The 14,448-nt window shown below is 36.4% G+C and overlaps 2 long non-coding RNA genes and 1 pseudogene across 6 annotated transcripts; 2 read left to right on the forward strand and 1 right to left on the reverse strand.

Annotated features, from left to right (window-relative positions):
* Nucleotides 1-985: 985 nt before the first annotated feature.
* On the reverse strand, nt 986-7,144 carry LOC132797860 (probable ATP-dependent RNA helicase spindle-E; annotated as a pseudogene).
* A 303-nt stretch (nt 7,145-7,447) lies between these two features.
* On the forward strand, nt 7,448-9,425 carry LOC132797852 (uncharacterized). Of its 3 annotated transcripts, XR_009633794.1 has the most exons (5): nt 7,448-7,737; nt 7,832-8,367; nt 8,430-8,574; nt 8,674-9,028; nt 9,098-9,425. It is a non-coding gene; the product is annotated as an uncharacterized LOC132797852 (long non-coding RNA). The 3 variants fall into 3 exon arrangements; XR_009633793.1 differs by having other exon boundaries at nt 7,448-7,607; nt 8,430-9,028; XR_009633792.1 differs by having other exon boundaries at nt 8,430-9,028; nt 9,098-9,424.
* Nucleotides 9,426-11,330: 1,905 nt separating this feature from the next.
* On the forward strand, nt 11,331-13,980 carry LOC132797857 (uncharacterized). 3 transcript variants are annotated; one of them, XR_009633801.1, is made up of 5 exons: nt 11,331-12,383; nt 12,560-12,693; nt 12,755-12,823; nt 12,889-13,177; nt 13,499-13,980. It is a non-coding gene; the product is annotated as an uncharacterized LOC132797857 (long non-coding RNA). The 3 variants fall into 3 exon arrangements; XR_009633800.1 differs by having other exon boundaries at nt 11,336-12,383; nt 12,755-13,177; nt 13,499-13,753; nt 13,818-13,980; XR_009633799.1 differs by having other exon boundaries at nt 12,755-13,177.
* Nucleotides 13,981-14,448: the final 468 nt, after the last annotated feature.

The following is a 14,448-nucleotide window of genomic DNA, read 5'->3' on the forward strand; positions in this document are numbered from 1 at the left end:
TTTTTAATAAAGGCAAAATATTGCGGTATCATTTTGAAAATATACCGAAAATACTCAAAATACTAAAAATATACCAAATGGTATATTTGGTATATCAATATAGTACCGCATTCAAAATATACCATAGACGGCTCAATATACCAGATTGTCAGCCAAAGTAACTAAGACCCTTATAAGTAGGCGTTTTTGCCCATACAAAAGTATTTCTTTTATAACTTCGACAATTTTTATCTGATCGCAACCAAATTTTCAGGAATCATAACTACTATAGTTATTATTATATATACCAAACTCTAGCTATAAAATTACGCTTGTTATTCGATTTTTTTGATTTGCGGGGGCGGACGTGGGCGTGGCAAAAATTTGAAACAAACTTGATCTGCGTGCAAACATAACAAATGCTGTCGAAAAAAAAATATAGCTCTATCTCGTAGTCTTTGAGATCTAGGTGTTCATACGGTTAGACGGACGGACACACAGACACACAGACGGACAGACGGACATGGCTAGATCGTCTCGGCTGTTGACGCTGATCATGAATATATATACTCCTTTTACCTGTTACATACATTTCCTGTCGGCACAAAGTTATAATACCCTTCTACCCTATGGGTAGCGGGTATAAACACATTAAATTTATTCTATTGGAAGGTGGAAGATCGGCGGAGATGTAACTTTTCATAGAGACATACATAACTCCGCGCGGAGTTATGGCGCTTTTAAAACGACATATCTCCGCCGAACAAAAAACGACATATCTCCGCAAAAAACGACATAACTCCGCTCGAAAATTTTAGCCAGCGGAGATATATCGATATGCCATTGCTGATCTTATTTGCAGCGGGAGACATATCATTAAATGTTAGTTTTAAGAATTTGGTGAAGTTGAGAAAACACAATAACATTAACTAACACATAGGCATATTAAATCAACGCTGGCTAGTACTAGTACTATAGAACTCTTGGTGTCCCAATGAAAGTTTAAGATTCAGATTTTCTTGCATACTCAAAATGTGTTTATTAATTGTAGTTGTTTTACATCACTAAAGAATTTTTGTAAAACTCAAATGACCTTACATACTCAAATGACCTACATATGCAAATAAAAATAATGATTATATAATTAAAGCACATATTTTGCAATAAAACTGCTTTAATTCTAGAAGGCACATTTTTAGATCAGATCGTAATTTAAATTATACAAAGGTCCATAATGGATGAACCTCAAATTAAATTTAATAAACTGCATTTTACAGAGGTTTCCATCCGATCTGCTTTTCCCGATCGCGATGTAGTTGGGTAAGCAAGTGCAAGCGCAATTGAGTGACGCTTTCTAACATTACGTTACACAATTTGCATTGCAGCATTGACATATCTCTTCGACTACAAAATAATAATAAATAATAATAATAATTAATATGTTATATAATTATATAAATATTCAAGGCGTATAAATACTTACAAGTTGCGCCACTCGTAAAGTTGTTTGCAATTCGCTTGTAAGGCCAACAAGTTACTCATATTCTCGATTTCGAGTTCGTAATAGCAATGTATAGGCAATATGGCTCGCTTGCCAAACGGTTCGGCGGCAGGTTCCAAATCAGACATGTCCTCCCAAACATAATCAGAATTTGACAGGTTACGTTCAATAAAACTCCGATCTTTGTTCAGAAGCCTACAAAATAAAGAAATTAAAAGAATCGCAACAATTGATAGTTATTTATAAAGACCGTGTAAGCAAAGATTGCAGTTGATTAAAAATAGTAGCACGACCCTCATCTCTAGCGGTGGGCAGTTGATTAGGGTCGCTGTGGAAGAACAACATGTCGATATTGTAACGCATTTGATTGATCTAAAATATAAGTTTCAAAATTTTAAAATTAAATCAATTATATTGCAAAATAATATTTACAATACGAATATCGTCCTCAAGAACTGCGACATCAAATTAACGATCATGTCGTGCTCTTCAAAATGAGATTGCATAGTTTTTGGATTAAAGCCAAGTCCAGCTAAAATACACACGTATTTCGTACGTTCCTTATTGCATTTGATTTGCATGGAGGGACAAAAGAGCATAGTCATCAATGCAGAAAAGCCGTGAATATTTGGCATAAGAGTAGTGCCTCGAGCAGTCAACTTATCACCATCGGTTTCACTGACAGACGCTGCCACCACCATTTGATTATGGCGATCTTGTGGGTCGGAATCTAGAAGAACACCATTAACTGATTCTCGCTCAATAACCACAGTCTTAAATAAGCCGACGCGTAGCATTGAACACATAGATGTTTCAAGTGGACTGTATGGCCCTTTAAGCATTATAGTTTGATTGCATTTATCCAGAGGCGGTGGCTTCAAGTTTTGGTCAGTTGGGTTCTGAGCAGAACGTAAATAATCCTCGTTGATGTGATGTTTTTCCTCATGGCTTACATGGCACTCAACCTCTTGCTTGCGTATGCGAAAGTCATGATCCTTACGCGACATATAATCTTCATCTGCTCGACGAGCCAATTGTCGTTCCACAAGTTTGTCATTGAGTAGTCCATCACGCATATGCAGTAATACAGCAGCGACGTTGTTGACCAATGAGTATATCTCCAATTCAATAGTTCCGCACTTTGATACTGTAGTCAACATTTCGACTGCCTCATTATCCCAACGGTTATAGTTGCTAACCAATGACGATGGCTGTATCAAAGCCAGCCGGCATTCAAGCATACGCGGTGGCAGTTGATCTAATTTATATTTCAGCTCATATGGCATCATTCGCAGCTGATCTATAGCCAATAATGCTGTATTACCGTAATCAATGAAGCGCACACTAAACTTTGGATTCCCATTTGCTTGAGTTTCGACCCTGATGACAGTTGCGCGCTGAAAGTGTTGCTTATGCATTGCCAGAAGCTCCAGGCCCGTTGTAATAAGGCTTGGATTCTTCACATGACAGCTAAGGTGCTGTGGTGAATTAATTAGTTCAGTCATGCTGTCGATGCGATCCAACAATTCATTTGGTTGAAAGTAAAACTTGCTACAATTTACAATCTACAAAACAAAATGATTCATATTTATTAGTTAAAAACTGTGTCGTTTATTTATATATCGGGATTTTGCACTTACATGCGATATTTTGCCTGCCACAATCTTGTCAAAACAGATGGTAGAGGAAGTAGCTCAACATTCCATTTCTTGCATGGTGGCACCCAGGTGCTGTCACTGACAACTCAATCCCGTGTTGTTCAACATACTTAAGAGCACTGGTTTTCTGAAAAAATCATCAAAAATTTAATGATTAAAGAATCGAAACCTTAGAAATATAGCTAACATTTTCATGAAAAATGGACATTCCATTTAGAAAATATTATCAATTAAAGCGAATTGTACTGTTATCTTACTCTATAACGTGAAGAGGGCGATATGCATTATTTAGACGCATTCGAACAGCCTTGTAAACCTCGGTCGCGACGCGTCCGGCACATGAATGGGATTCATGTAATTATATTCATCGTCATCCTCTTTGAATGTTACAAATATCTTTTCAGAACCATGCGAAAATGTAACATCCATTTTCTTGGCCGGAATTTTTGCCTCTAAAAATAATTCCTTAATCCGTCGAGTATATAATTCACCCATATACCGTGGCTCAAATTTAGTAAAGTAGACAGTGCGACAAGGATCGTTGCCATTAATAGCTCGGTATATGTTGCTATCGTAGTCCTCGTTTGCTTTATCGGCACGCATGAAATAATTGGGATAAAATGCGCCGGCAATGATTACTTTCAAAACTATGGATTTTTGACGATCATTCCAAGACTTGCAAGCACTAGATGGCATGTTTTGTAGATACATAGAAGTACAGCGTTGCTGCAGGTCTTGTACCATCAAATGCATCTCTCGAAGAGAACGCAAACAAACACAAAACCGCCGAGCCCATTGGTGTTCCGAATCTTTTTGCATTCTGTCCTGACATATGTTCAGATACATCTAAAAGATCCCAGTCAAATACTTTGAGTGTATATTAAGAGACTTTACTAACTTTGTACATGCGATATACAGCAATCATGTCCGACCCAGAACCATCGGAGAAAGCGTAGCGCATCCAAAAAGCTTCATTTTGTCCTCGTCTTTCAGTGAGAAACAATCCACGAACAGACATGCCAGCAGCTATGGGACAAATTCGGACAAGACCTTGTTTCTCAAATCTTCAATAAAATGTCGTGACCTTTCGTGACTTACCCATGATAATAGCCTCGTCGAGGCAATTAAATACGTAACCAAGTATAATAAGGCGGCTCAAACGCACGTCTAGGGGGAGACGTGTCATAATGCGACCCCAATGGGTGATATCGCCGTCGAGATCCTCGTAAACTCCATCAACCGTTGTAAAAAGGGCTCCAACTTCCTTCAGCAAGAGGACCGTGTTGTGTATGTCGAATAGATTTGGTGGCGACATCGCTAGGGCCAGAATTTCAGTTGGGCTACCCATGTCAAGTTCCTTGGCTTTTAGTATCGAATTCTCAAGTGGCGATCGAAGCATCTCGGGGACTCCAAACTCTTTCATTTCATTTAAATAAAAGTCCTTTGTGACCATACGATAAACACGACCACTTCGTAAACGTCCAACACGTCCAGCTCGTTGGCGACAATTCACTTTGGAGGCCCACTCCAAGCGAAGGCCTTTAATATTCGATGCAGAGTTGGTATGTAGCACTTTGGTTAGGCAAAAGTCAATGACATAGGATACATCTGGCACGGTTATAGAGCTCTCCGAAATATTTGTAGTCAGTATCACCTTGCGATGGCCAACGGGAGGTGGTTGAAAGACTTCTGCTTGAGCCTCGGGCGACAACAACGAATGGCATCGCACAATTGTAATTTCAGTACTGGGACTGTGAATGTGAAATCAATCAGTTAACGGATAATAAAATATTAAGTTAATTTATTTACTTTTCTCCCATTACTTGTTTAATATGCTCGGCCATAGTATCAATCTCATGGATGCCTGGCAAAAAAATGAGCACTGCTCCTGTGCGCTTCGACTCCTCATAGGTTTGTCGGGATGTCCCAACCGCCTTGCGTTCCATGTTGTCAATCACCAAAAGTATTTTAATGGCATCGCCATAGCGATCTGGTGATATACCTGGTTCCCGCTGTTGAGGCTCATCCTTGCAATGAATATTCTTGAACTGATCTCTATAGAATTTAACTAGCGGATATTTGCGGCCATGACTAGCAGTAACCACGGGTGGTATCCACGAAGTGTAGCAAAATACTTGCAGAACTCGTTAGCATCAATAGTGGCAGACATCAGGATGACTTTGACATGACGTGAATTCAGTGCCAGCAGTCGGCGTACAACAATCAACAAAAAGTCCATGTCCTCATCCCGCTCATGTACCTCATCCAAGATAATGTGAGTGTAGTGTGTGAGTGTCTTTTGATTAATGAGATTATTCAACAATACACCTGTGGTACAATACAATAAGCGAGTGTCCTCCATATTAGCGGGACGGTGTAGGCCAACTTGATATCCACACACAGTTCCTGGTTGCCATTGCCGTTCCTGACAAACACGATTGGCAATCGATATGGCAGCGATACGTCGTGGCTGTGTTACAACAATTTTACAGAATTCGCGCCTCTTGAAAGCTTCATCCAATATGTACTGCGGCACCTGTTGGAAAAAAAAAACAAACTCCCGACACCTATTATTAATAAAAGCAAAACACTGCAATATATATACATAAATGACTATGATCAAATATATACTTAATACGGTTACACACATTTTCTGTATAAACGAAGATACTCTACAGTATGTAATGGTTAAAAAAATCTTAGAAATTTAAAATAAAAATTCATGAAATTAATGTCAGTTGTTGTAAGTTGCAACGTCTTGGACGGTACCAATGACAAGATGAAGCTGTTCTCATCATGCTGTAAAGAAATACAATCAAAACACATGTACTCAGTGCAGACCAACCACATCGAGATGATTGAGACAACATTGGCGGTGTTGCATCTTACGGAAGAGAGTTGCCTGCTGATGGCGAGCTAACGGTGAAGGAAACTCAACGAATTGCATGCATATAATTTATTCCATTCATCTCAAACTTGGGACCCGCTTGTCTGTTTTGTCAAGAAACTATGTATATCACGCACCCTTTGAGTATCACAACTCCCAAAGAAGCTTTTACTTTTAGAAATTCGTACAAGAGAATGCATTTCTTGGTGCTTGTGAAATTTTGGAAAACCCTGAAGACAGCAAAAGCAATGGACTCCAATAACATCAATTGAAGCCAAAGAGAGTCAATCTCAACGAAGAGCTTAACTGCCTAGCGATTTATAAGCAACTCTGCCGACTTGAGGAATCTTACAACACGCATATGATACGGCATACGCACTTCATTTGCGCCCACAAAGATCTTTATTGATATTCAGAATATTTTCGTTAAAATCAGAGGTCTGCATAGAATATTTAATCCATATATAAATTAAAAAGCATACCTGTGTAGTTTTACCACAGCCCGTCTCTCCTTTTAATATAACCACCGGATTATCATTAATGGCGGCCATAATATCTCCACAATGTGCATATATGGGCAAATTCTTGTCCCGATTTAAATCGAAGTGATATTTTTCATAGTAGGCTTCATCAGAGCGCACGCGAGGCTGCTCTTCCATTTCGCCGTCATCGTCGTCACTATCCAAATCATTAAGTGTTTTATTGCGCACTGAATAGTTGTTCTTGTCATCATCCATCTGTAAAGTCAACATATATATATATAAATGTACATATATTCTTGAAAGATGTCTCAAATTCCCATTCATTTACTTCGCCGTACCCACACTCATTCAATTTTAACATACATACATACACACATCGTGTATAAACTTTTTTTTTCTTACTTTCTTCATGAGTTCTTTTTCTTTCTCGACGATTTCATTCACATAATCCGTCTTTAGTCGCCACGGCTAGAATTTTGGGATCGCCAGTTATACACCCTTGTAAAGCGGTTCCTCGCTTGAATTCCTTTGAAAAATCGAAAAAGTCCATTATATCGGAGTCCATGCTGACATTAAGTTTCAGCGTTCACTTCAAATAAAACTAGTATGCAACAGAGCGGTTAAGCGGTAAATGAAAAAAGCACCTCAAAATATCGATATATTCATTAGTTAGACAGCGTTTACCAACACAGACTAAAATATTCGCAGTAAACGGACTAGCTGTCTATAAACTATCGATTTTTTTCGCTCCAATATCTAAATATTTTTAATTCTATTAAAATTAATTTAAATTTTGACGATATATTTAAAAAAATGTGTAACGCTTTTGCTACTGAAAATACTATTTTTATAATTTGAAACTATTTTGTAAATGGAAACTTATCGCTGTTAATAACAGCTGGCAAAATGTTAATTCGTTGGATGGCAAACACAGCATAACATACAAATTCATTGAACGTGACAGTACTCAATTCAGAATTATTTTTCCATTTGATGTTAACAAATAAATAAAAAATACAAAATCTAGAATTGATGTTCTCATTCATTCTATTGTTGTACAGTGAGGATTCTGTCAATGTAGTTTTGCTTTTGGAATCAAAGTAAACATTCCAATATTTATATAATTTCATTAGTATTTTATATTTTTCAATATAAATCGGTTAAAAATACTAGCAACTAGTTATGTGTATATGTATGTGGTGCGCTTCTAACCTATACCCTCGTTTCGATGTTAGTAAATGCATTGCTGCATGTACACATGTACACATGCTTGCATATAAAAATCGAAAGTTTATTTCAACCTTTATTAATTTATTACTTTCAGGCGGAAATCAACGTGACCTGGCACGAGATAAAAATCAAAAGAAGCAGGCTGAACAGACAAAAGGCAAAATAACTGATGGAATGGCAGTGGAACAATTTAAATCCAAGAAAAAGGGATATCACAAGAACTGCAAAAAATGTATAATGTCATCTGATAATTTAGGGACGTTGAGTTATGCCAGAAAAACAGAAGAAAAAGGATAAATAGTCTGTTGATACTGCTGGACGGAGCAAATAAAAACGCTTACATATAGAGACGGCAGAGATTAACGTACTGTCTTGCTTGGAGAGAAAACATATGAGATCAAGCGCAAAACTTGGAGCAAAAATCACAATCTGGGAGTGGTATCTATTCTTCTGGATATTAAATTTTTAATCACAAATAAGTAGCTAATAAGCTGCCAAATAGCAACATCTAAACACTCATCTCACAAGAATCTTGACAGAGCCGCTCGTCTTCACCATGCTTGGCATGCTTTCCTAGGACAGTAAAAGCCGGAGAGCGGTCCCAAAGTCAAATTTGCAGCAAGCGTTTGCGTAAGTAATGACATGGAACAAACTATAATCCATTACGTTTCTTCTTTTTTGTTTTGCATCAGCCATAGGAACATGCCTTTACTCTTTCAATAAGAATTGGCTTGACCTCGGACATTGGCTTTTGTCCAAGTACTGTATACGCAGAAACGCAGAGACATGGATTTTAAATAATGTAATGGAAAATACATTATCAGATTGGAAATTAACGTATGTTCAATAAAAATAGTCCTTTTTGGGTGTACACCTGGTTCGAGTTCCGGTCAACGCGTTTACATCATTTGGTTTTCACTCTTTCTACTCATAAAGGTGACAGCTTGCCATTATATTGATGTAACAATAAATACATACTCTGCATAATAACTGTTGGTTGAATTCGGATGTTCTTGTACAAGTTGGACTCTAAGTTTGATATGAATTTGCATTCGATTCTGGGCGTTCATGGGCGGGGATTTATGGTTAATTCATTCAATCGTTAATCTCGGCAAGTTTATTACAAAACCGGATTGCCTGACTACTGGATTGCTCGTCCGTTCCTAAAATGAACGGCGGTCGCCTGGCCAGTAACCAGCATATTGATGAGGTCCCCATACTTTCTTGAATCGTTCTCAGACGCATCATGATGTGCGCCAATATCGATGATAGATAGTGATTATGTATTCCGGTGAGTAAGCAATGCAATTCCACGTGAGCTGTTCGCTTCATAATCTATCCATGGCTCCTTCTACTTCAGTGTTAAACTTAACGAGCAAAATCAATTGATCATCGAATGCACTAAACAAAGACTCAAAACTTTGTTCGACAAAATTCAAATTTAAGGACTTTTTAGTAAGCCCCTAAATCGCATGCCCTACTACACGTTATGTGAGTCGGAAATGAGAATGTTGAACTAGTTGAACTACGACAATGGTTGTAGATAACTTATCTAACATATGTAGGCGTAAATAAAAAATAATATACGTTAACCGAATACAATAACAAAAAAGTAAAATTAACTTGAAAACTTAGTTCTGAGTACATGTAGTTTACCGGTCAACCTCCAACACAACATAACCCAAAGAAGAGGCTATCTATCTATAAATTAAAGTTTCATTAAATTTGAATATTGAAAATAAATATATACATATATATTTTCATTTTGTCAACAAAGTTTCCATTGATGGTCATGTTGAGGAAGACCACGAAACGCCTTTCCAGCAGTTTTGTGTTTGGTATTTCAATGGCTTGATATTTGTAACTGCGTCAAAGTCGGCATGTAGTGGATGTAGATGAGATGCTGACCCCTCATTTTTGCCTTTGGTTGTTGAAGTAATTTGTTAGTAATAAACTCACATATGGGCATATACAGGATCGCATGTGTGATATTCAAACATCTTTAAACGAACAAAATTATGTTAAAAATATACATTCTGCAAAATGTATGTACATTGCAAAAATTTTTGAAAATAAGACTAGCCTCCAATAGTTGTCGTTTTCGAATTATTAATAAAAACACAAGACATTTGACTTTGTCTTGAAAAATGTGTAAGTCGGCGAAATGAAGTAATGTATCCGATAGCAAAAATCTTATAAAACAACATTTTAACCTTAAACAAACAAGAAAAAGACCAAATCTAATTAGAAACGCTGCCGTGCATTGTTTTTAGCAACTATTTCCTGGAAATGACGATATATAATGCTCTTTGTTCTGCCTGGTGACTAGCTTAAAAAGGAGCCCCGAGAAAGTTATTTCTTTCAAACTAAATTTAAAAAAAATGCATAAGTCCACAATTAGAAGCGGTCTTTTCAGTTCAGTTTATTAACACTTCCATTTTCCAATATGCATGTTTGCTTTTGTTTTGCAGACTTCAAACATCAATTAACTTGCGTTGCATTCGTTGAAATGAGAGTTCTACGTTAATATAGCTTCGGGGTAGCAACATATCTCCGCGCGACATAATTCCGCCAAACAAAAAACGACATAACTCCGCGCGGAGATATGTTCTGTTTATGTTATGTTTTGTTCGGTGGAGATTTGTCGTTTTAAAACCGCCATAACTCCGCGAGGAGCTATGACGTTACGAAAACGACATATCTTCGCCGATTTATTAGCGACTCATCTAACACTTGAATGAATTATGTATTATGTATAATAGATAATATATATGTACATATACATATGTTATTAACATATGTTAGTATATGTATATGTACATACGTATGAACATACACAATGTGTATATTTTTGTTCAAATTAACAGCGCGCTATAACCATTTGGCTAGTTTCCAAGCTCGATTACCGATATACGTTCTGATTTCGCCTCTTGTTAATGAGTTTAGCCTATATCCACTGCGACTCAGTTCTTTTACGTTCGAACCGACATTTGTTTCTTATGAGAAACGAAAAAAACCGAGGTTTTTTAGTGCAGTGGAAATAGGCCATTACTCTATTATTGCTTACTCTGGTCACATCTGGTGGCAGCACTGATGAGTACATATGAGTGGGAACGCCCAAAATTGCAAAATTCTTGGTATCCCATTATTCGCTAGTATGTGAGGTACACTTTTAAAAAATTTGGGGTATATATATATATGTATATATAAATATATATGTATATATATGTATATATATGCATTTACAAAGTGAAGATCAGCGAAAATTTTTCGCAAACGCCAATTCCGTTATTTCTATTACATTGAAAAAATTTCTATAAATATATTGCCGCTGAACTGAATAGGTTCATCATGTGAGTGAGTCTATAATGTATTTTTAATTCCTAATCAAGTTTTCCGATTTACATAATTTTTTTTTCTTTAATTCTTAAATCATATCAAAATTAAAATTTGAAAAAGTTTTTTTTTCAAAAACATATTATTTATTCCTTATTTATTTTTTTTTTAAAGCTTAACAAAATCAATGATTTATTTTCGTTCATCTGAATAGGTTCAACCTGAAAAAATTCAAATTATATACATAAGTAACTTAAGATATTTTCATATTTTTGGCACTTGGCTTATGCTTAAGTACATTTCTAATGTAATTTTTAATAAGTTTAATAATGAGTGAAACCGCCGTTTTTCGATATAACTTCATATAAACGATCGGGAAGCGAGCTATACAAATTTTGCAGTATTTGCAGCGAATTTGAATTGCCGCAACTAAAGTTGTTTTACTTTCAAATTGCCTGCCTCCTTCATATACCTTGCGCGATAGCAACCCCCATACGTTTTTCATTATACGGTCAGGTGAATATGGGGGCCATTCGAGCAAGTCCACATTTTGATCCTTAATCCATTCTTTTACCACCTTTATCAATAGGAGCGTTATCTTGCTGGTAAGTCCATTAAATAACTTGAAAAATATTGGAGTAATAAGGAAACGCTATCTGTATTATAGATTTGTAGGTTTCTGCCCTCATTTTGGAAGTAACAAATTGCAGGTCACAAGTGCTAAAGACTGATACCGACCCCCCAAACCATTACGCCTCCTTCACAGCTACGGCGACGGTTCAGGAAATGCTCTTCCTTTCGACGATCGTGATAGTAATAATTGTATCCAAATGTCCAAATTACATTTTTTTTCGTCGGATTCTGATTTTTTGATTTGTTTCTCAAAAAATTACTCACAACATTTTGGCTTCGTCAAATTTTTCGAGAGATTTTGCATTGACTAAGACCACTTTCACGATAGGCTTCAATTTGGCCTCTTTCATACTCCGATAATTGTTCTCCGCGTCCCATTTTTCAAATAATTTAAAGAAAATATTATTATTTTCTCCAAGTGACCAACAAATTTACATAAAAAATAAACAATTAAAATCGAATGATATTGCATATGTGTGCCGTTTAAAGGATTGTAAAGCACGGGTTTATTTAAGTGCAGATAAGGCTCGCGTTTTTTCCAATCCTGAGAAAATAAAGCATTTTCATGGACCACAAGGCCATGAAATGGAAAAAATCTATGTGCTGTCGGAAATAAAATTGAAGTGTCAAAACAATTCCGACGACACCAAAAAAATATTTAATGATGTTCTCGCGAGGTAAGTACAGATACACGTACGCATACATACAATCATTAGTATACATATGTATATATGATACATATGTATGTATATTTATTCAAAAACATGACGGTGTGTGTATGTATTATTCAGAAATTTATATACATATTTCAATTTAATATTTTTTGTTTCGTCTTATATTTGCTTCCGACAAGGTCATCACTTTGATGCAAGGCAATATTGAGGAGCAGAATAGGCATTTTTTTAATAGATGCCACATTTAAAGTTTGCCCTTTCGGGGACTTTAAGCAACTGCTTAATATTTACATATGTTAAACTCATGCAAAAGGTGATTATTTTATTGTTTGTTTAATTTTATATTTTATTTGACATTATTATTTATTTTTTAGATAACACCTTTCCTATTTGTTTTGATGACACGTAAAACGGAGCTCTGTTACCAACACCTGTTTACGTATGTATGTTGACTCAAACATTTGCTGTCTTAATGGTACATCATTTATGTATATCCGATTTTGAGAAGGCGATGCGCAACGCTTTGAAAAATTTGCATCCAAATATGAATTTTTTATGCTTGCTGTTTCTATTTTACACAAGCATGTAAAAGAAATGCAATCAAAACTATTGGTTTGGATAAAATGCTTTCGTGCAGTAAACATGCGTATATGCTGTTTATGAAATTTACCTCTTTTACCGGAATGCAAGCATTTGTTGTTGAAGCATTTAGTCTTCTTGAAGCTCAAGCCACAGCCTTAGATAAGAAGATGTTTTCGCCCTTTTTAAAATATTTTAAGAAGCAGTGGCTTAAGAAGGTATCTATTTCATCATTTTAAATGTATGCTCTCATTTATTCATCTTTTAATTTTAATAGGGGCATAGCGACATACATATCTCCTCGCGACATATCTCCGCTCGGTACAATTTTCGAGCGGAATTATGTCGTTTTTTTTTAGCGGAGCTATGTCGTTTTCAAAACGTCATATCTCCGCGCGGAGTTATGTCGCTTTTAAAACGTCATATATCCGCTAAACAAAAAGCGTCATATCTCCGCGCGGAGATATGACGTTTTGAAAACGACATAGCTCCGCCAAAAAAGGCGAAAAGTTACATCTCCGCCGATTTATTTATTTCAGGATCGCGCTCAAAAAATTATGGATGCAATGGATTTGTTTGACAAGGGAGAAATTGACATACAGGGTTTTTTGACACGAACTGTTTCGCTAAATGACCGTTTTAAAAAACAGTACCTGTTCGACAGTGTGCATATGGACTCCAATTTGTCGGGAATGTCATCTGAAATGAAGGCATCAACATCATCGCTTTCGTCGAGTGACTCAAAATCTAGTCAAATATCCGATTCATCTATATTTCAAATGAATCCCTGCAATGTATGTCTCATCGAACCAAAATCGGTTTTATTGCGCCCATGTAATCATTTGAATATTTGTGCAGCATGTTGGGATCAAATTCTGGCTCATAATCAAGAACAGAACGATGATCCTAACGATCCTGACAGTGGTGAACCAAAATGTCCAACGTGTCAACAAGTTGTCAAAGAAGCTATCCGTAATGTTTATATATATAATTAAAAAATTAAAATAATAAACTAAGTTTCATGCATTTAAATAAATGTATGTAATATGGGCAATTCTCTGACAGAATTTGTGCGCCCGTTCTTACAGTGAAAAAACATAAACTAAACCAATTTTAAAAATAAGGAAAGGTAATTCTTATAGCTCTAGATTAGTAAGAATAACCTTCACTTATTTTAAAATTGGCATAGTTCATGTTTTTTCACTGTAAATCGCACAAATTCTGTTCTGTTTAAAGCTCCATAACTCTGCGCGGAGATATGTCGTTTTAAAATCGCCATAACTCTGCGCGGAGATATGACGTTTTAAAAGCGACATAACTCCGCGCGGAGATATGACGTTTTGAAAACGACATAGCTCCGCCAAAAAAACGACATAATTCCGCTCGAAGATTGTACCGAGCGGAGATATGTCGCGCGGAGATATTTTGATTATCATTGCGTAGAGCAGAAACAGTGGACTTCTCTATTTTGATCAGCTGATCTACACCT

The sequence above is a fragment of the Drosophila nasuta genome, unplaced genomic scaffold, assembly GCF_023558535.2.
Source record: "Drosophila nasuta strain 15112-1781.00 unplaced genomic scaffold, ASM2355853v1 ctg28_pilon, whole genome shotgun sequence".
In the NCBI taxonomy this organism is placed as follows: Eukaryota; Metazoa; Arthropoda; class Insecta; order Diptera; family Drosophilidae; genus Drosophila; species Drosophila nasuta.